This window comes from Jaculus jaculus, chromosome 13 (genome assembly GCF_020740685.1).
Source record: "Jaculus jaculus isolate mJacJac1 chromosome 13, mJacJac1.mat.Y.cur, whole genome shotgun sequence".
NCBI lineage: Eukaryota > Metazoa > Chordata > Mammalia > Rodentia > Dipodidae > Jaculus > Jaculus jaculus.
This window is the reverse complement of record NC_059114.1, coordinates 87,021,292-87,027,513: the sequence shown is the minus strand read 5'-3', so window position 1 is coordinate 87,027,513 and position 6,222 is coordinate 87,021,292. Positions and strand designations below refer to the sequence as shown.

At 46.6% G+C, this 6,222-nt stretch overlaps 1 pseudogene; it reads left to right on the top strand.

Moving 5' to 3' along the window:
• Positions 1-5,272: 5,272 nt before the first annotated feature.
• On the top strand, positions 5,273-5,865 carry LOC123454012 (annotated as a pseudogene).
• Positions 5,866-6,222: the final 357 nt, after the last annotated feature.

The window sequence follows — 6,222 nt, the reverse complement described above, 5'->3', positions numbered from 1 at the left end:
AGTATATCTATGCTCTGTATTTATCTCAATTATATGAAGTTCCGTTTATAGGATGTTCTAACCAGTGTTCCTTGGTAGACATTGGACAGGGGTTGCCTGTGGTGCAGACACTAAGACGAGCTGTGTGAAGGACTTGACTCTTCACGAAGCATTTGCTCTGCATCGTAGCTGAGCGGCTTCCTGCACAGGAGCATGCGTTCATGTCATTCACTGTATGCTGAAGGTGCACCTGTGTAGACCGACTGTCCAATAACAGCAATTAAATCACTTGACCAGCAAAATGAATTGACACCAGGGTCAAGGGTGTGTATAAAACTTGAGATGAGAAAATTCCATAAGGGTGGAAGCGTCTTAACCTGGGTCAGGTTATACAACCCCGTGAGCTCCCGATGATGGGTGCCTTAGTGAGACAAAAGGGCAGAACACAGTAGGGAACATGGGTCAGACTGGGGAGCAGCCACCATGTAAGACCAGATGACCAGGAAGCAGCAGATGCAATGACCACCCAGGTGGACGCCCCAGACTTGCCCCAGATAGAGGGCAAAGGGGTCTGTAAGAAAAGTAAGATCACAGTCAGACCAGACAACAACCAATGTCACCTCCCCTACCACGGTGCCTTCTGTGAACAGTCCCCTTATTTGCTCTGTGAGCAAAAGAGAGAAAGAAAAAAGGGAAGGTTAAAGTTACCTTTTTAGAGGCATTTTTTTGGAAAAAAATATTTCATCCCAAAGATACCACTTAAAAATATTGTCGGGCTGGAGAGATGGCTTAGTGGTTAAGCGCTTGCCTGTGAAGCCTAAGGACCCCGGTTCGAGGCTCGGTTCCCCAGGTCCCATGTTAGCCAGATGCACAAGGGAGCGCAAGCGTCTGGAGTTCGTTTGCAGAGGCTGGAAGCCCTGGCACGCCCATTCTCTCTCTCTCCCTCTATCTGTCTTTCTCTCTGTGTCTGTCAAAATATATATATATATATATATATATATATATATATATATATATATATATACACATATATATTGTTATTTGTTTATTTTCAAGCACAGAAAGATAGAGAGAAGAGAGACAGGCAGAAAGTACGGGCACACCAGGACATCCAGCTGTTGCACGCAAACTCCACATGCATGTCCAACTTCTGACCATCTGGCTTCTGTGGGTACTGGGCAAATGAACCCTGGCCATTAGACTTTGCACCTGGATTGCTGTGCCACCTCTCCAGCTCCACTTTTTTTTTAATCTTGAAAATCTTATTTGAAGCCAGATGAGACTTAACCTAATCTGCCAGGTTTAAGTACCCCCTACCCGCCCCAGTTACCACTCAGTGAGGGGGGGCTCCAGGGCAATTTTAGTCTTAACAGCTATGAAACCTGGAGTTGACCCTTGTTTTGACATTCGTGTCATATACATGCTTTCCAGCCCTGGGTCATCTGGTTGTCAGACTTCATTCTTTTATCTTTTTTCTTTTCTTTTTGACTAGTGTTCAGACTTTGTGGTAATGTGAATGGATGATTCCCCAATATATTCAGGAGTTTATTAAAGACTATAATTCAGATCTATAGCCACCTGGCTGGAGGAGATGTCACTGTGGGTGGACCTTAGGGTCCAGCCCCCTAAGGTGGGCCTGAATTCCAGCCTAAGACATGCAGAGTGCCTGAGTTCTGCCAGAGTTCCTAAGGGTGTTGGCTTGTTGTAGTTTTGGCTCCTCTCTCTCTCTCTCTCTCTCTCTCTCTCTCTCTCTCTCTCTCTCTCTCTCTCTCTCTCTCCCTCTCTCTCTCTTTCTCTCCTTGGTCCTGTGAAAGAGGACTAACTTCTACTGCCATGATGGGACTTCTCCTTTATCTGTAAGTTTCAATAAATACCTTCCTCTATAACTATGCGTGGTCTGCAAGTTCATCTCAGTGAACCTGAAGCTGTCTGCTACAGACTTCAGGCCTTTTTATTATTATTATTATTATTATTATTATTATTATTAAGTAGAAAGTTGTATGGACACATCATAAATTAGTACCATCATTTCCCTCCTCTTTTCCCCCATTCTGCTGAGAGCCCTCCTCTGTGGGGTTGCTGGTATTCCTCCTGGGTTTCAGGATTATGAGATGCGAGAGCATCAGTCAGTCCTTGTAAGGTGGGGGGCAGTGCCTCTGGACAGTCCCTCCACTCTCTTCGCACAGTCCCCTGCTGAGCCATGGGTCCTGAAGGAGCACTGGCTGCAGGTCGAGTGTGGCAATCATGAGGCTGGAGAGATTGACAGGTACCAGGCCTTAGGGTACCACATGCCATGGTATGAACGTTCCCTCCAAAGCTACTGGTGAAACTGAGCCCTCAAATTCATATGCCACAGGTGTTTCTAGGTGGGGAGTTGGGGAAGTAACTGGCATTATGTAAGGACAGGGCCCTAATGATGTGACTCAGCATGGTGAGAAAAGGAAGAGACACTTGAGCTGGCATTTATTCTGGCCCCCAACGTCACCACCCCCTGCTCTGCGCTGGGAGGTAGGAGGGAGACCTTCACCGGGTGCTCAGCATTGCCACGCCCCAGAACGCCAAGTTTCTGGAACGCCAGCCATGAACAACTAAATTTCTGTTCTCCCTTTCTTGCTTTTTTTTTTTAATTTAGTTTAGTTTAGTTTAGTTTGGTTTTTCGAAGTAGGGTCTTACTCTAGCTCAGGCTGACCTGGAATTAACTATGTAGTCTCAGAGTGTCCTTGAACTCATGATGATCCTCCTACCTCTGCTTCCCAAGTGCTGGGATTAATGGTGTGTGCCACCATGCCCGGCTTGCTTTTTTTATTTTGATATTTTGATTTTTCGAGTCAAAGTGTGTCTCTAGCTCAGGATGACCTAGAGCTCGCTCCCGAGCGCTGGGCTGCTGTGGTCCTTCTACATCAGCCGCGCATATTTATCCTCATCTCAATTATTGTCTTATGGCAACAGAAGTGCTCTGAGACATCATGTTAAGGAATTTGGATTTCATCCTTAATGGCCAGGAATGAAGCCTTGGAAATTTTCTCTTACACAGAGTAACACAATTAGATTTGTATCTGGAACAGGGTTGAAAAGCATCATCACACATTTGATAAAATAGAAACAATTTGTGTCCCAAACCATACTTAGCACAAAGCCAGAATTTGATCATGTTAATTATGACTTTATTAAATCAGGAGTTCTGAAGATCTTCAAATATCATGGTATTTCATGACTATCATGGAAAATTGCATTTTAGGTGGTAAATCTTGATTTAAACTCTAAAATGACACCTTAGTGAAACGTCCCATGCAAAACAATTTTCAAAGTATGTACTTAAAATAATTATATAATTAGATACCAATAAGAAAACTGAAAGCAAGAGGAATCGGGATCTCTGTCATCCCATCTCAGCTCATGTCATCATCTCGTCTCATCCTGTGACTGTTAATTCGGAAGGTGTCCCTGGAAGCTGTCAGTCATGAAGGTACCCCTGAGAAACGGAGGCAGATGTTCAGTGGCAGATGAGACCCTGTGCAGTGTGAGCAGCCAGCACTTCGTAGCTGGGAGAAGAATGTGAAAAACAGTATACCCAGCGTGTTAATTTTTTTTTAATTTAAAATTTACCGAGTATAGTTATGGTATACAACAACATCTGACAACTATGTCTGGGAAAAAGGCTGCTCCAGCAGACCGTATTCAACATCGCAGAGCTGCTTATCCACCCTGCCCTTCCATGGCGAGAGGCTGTCGTCTGCACAGGGAGCACAAACGCTGAATCAGTGTAACAGTGGCAGCTAAATCCTCCGTCACAGAGAACCTTCCCACCTTATGTATCAACACATCCACTCCTCCCTTCCTCACCTCCACTTTGACCTTGTTAAGCCATTTTACTCTCTCTGTATTTTAATATTTTACATTCTGTTCCACTTGTAAGATCATGTGATGTGTGTGTGTGTGTGTGTGTGTGTGTGTGTGTGTGTGTGTGTGTTTGTGTTTTCTGGGTCTGGCTTGTTTCACACACTAACATGTCCTTGATTCCACCCATCCTGGAGCAAAGCACTTTGGCTTTTCAGTTGCCCTGACAGCTTTCAGTCCTGGAGTGGAGGCAGAGCCGTGTTTCCCTTTCCTGACTTTTCATGGATGCACTGTTAGTGATCTAGATCCTATACACTTCTGAGATTTACCTGAAGATACCTTAGAACTCCAATGTAATGAGGACATCTCTGAAGATAAACCTGGGTGGGTGGAGAGAATTATGCTCCAGGGTACCCATGCCCATCTGGCACCCAATTTTGGAAGGCACAGCCATAGGAAAAGGCTAAACACTCCTGGCAACAGAAGAGCGTAGAGCAGAGGTGCACTCTGTGCCAGGCGGAGGCCCTACAGAAATGCCACCGCTCTGAACCCAGCAAATACATTACCTACGCCGCACAAAGGGCCTGGCAGATCTGATTAGAGGTTCTGAGATCGTGCTGGATTATCTGACTGGACAAACGCAACCACAAGGGACCTTATAATATGGGGACCAAGAGACATTTCCTGTCACGAGTTTCACTTGGGGAAGGTTCCAGGTGGAAGGGAGTTGACACGTAGGCTCCGGCTCACCTTCAAACAAGGGGCTGATGCAAAAGAAGCAGCAGGAAGCAGGTCCCATGGGACTCTGCAAGGACCCCACCTTCATGCTCGGTGGGCTGGGCTCTCAACAGAGGGCATCCGAGCAGGGCAACCGCATGATTTCACCTGCATTCTGAAAGGATGGCGCTGCCGTGCAACAGAGCTGGGGATGCAGGAAGGAAGTAGATACTGTAGTTTCCTAGGGCGCCTTTAAGACACTACTCAGACCTTTGTGGCTTAAAATAATAGACATTCAGGGCTGGAGAGATGGCTTGGTAGTTAAGTGTTTGCCTGCAAAGCCTGAAGACCCAGGTTTGATTCTCCAGTACCCAGGTAAGGCCAGATGCATGCAGTGGCGCATACATATAGAGTTCGTTTGCAGTGGCTAGAGGGTCTGGCGCAGCCATTCTCTCCCTCTCTCTCTCTCTCTCTCTCTCTATCTTTCTCTCTTTCTCTCTCTCTCCTCTTGTAAATAAATAACTAAAGTTTAAAAATTAATTTTCAGTGGCGGGGTGATGGTCACCCCATGACCTTTAGGGGTAGGTAGGGGGACTGGCCTCTGGTGGACCCCTGCTCCACGTTGGGTCTCTGGGGTCAGATCTGCTGTGTGGGGGGCGTGACGGTGCAGCCTCTGGTTTTCTACAGTCAGACAGAGATGCTGGCTGGCAGAGGCCTCCCTCTACCCAAAGACCCAGAGATGGCATCCGTGGACTTCAAGACCTATGTGGATGGGGCCTGCAGAGCTGCCCAGGAGAGTTAAGGGCTACATGGGCATGGCCCCCCTGGTGTGGAATGGGAATGCTGTTTTAGGATAGGAATCCTCGAGTGAGTTTTTAAAAATATTTTATTTTTATTTATTTATTTGAGAGAGGGAAAGAGGCAAAGTGGGAGAAAGAGAGAGAATGGGTGCTCCAGGGCCTCCAGCCACTGCAGCTGAACTCCAGATGCATGTGCAGAACCTTGTGCATCTGGCTTAAGTGGGTCCTGGGCAATTAAACCTGGGTCCTTTGGCTTTGCAGGCAAGCACCTGAACCACCAAACCATCCCTCCACCCCATCGAGTGAGATTTGTGGAGATGTTGCCTTCAAGTGATCAGCATGGTTGACCGCCAGCCTGCTCATGATGAAGCCACACCCAGCCAGGCTCCAGTCCTGTGTAGCAGTGAAGATCGAGGGCAGCAAGCAACCGTGCATTAACCAGAGCCTCATCCTGACTGCCCAGGCCTCACCCGGCGACACAGTGTGGAAGACAGTGAGTGACTGCTTCCAGTTCCAGGACTGGGCCAGCTAGTGGGACCGAGAAAGACCTCTTGGATTCGTCCCCAGCTTCACAGAGAAATGACCCGCAAATCTCAGGATGTGGGGACACAGGTCCATGCCTGTCATTGCAGAGACACTGCAGACTGAACTCTCTGTGTCTGAGTCCTAGAGAAGCTCCCCTGAGGATGTACTACTGGGTTGTCATCATTGCCTTTTAGAAGTAGCAAACGTTTCTACTCTTCTATTTACCAGGTAGAGAACCTGATTCTGAAATTCTGACAAATAAGTGTTAAAAGATAATAATAATAATAATAATAATAATAATAATAATAATAATAATGAGAGATGGCTTAGCGGTTAAGGCATTTGCCTGCAAAGCCAGAGGATC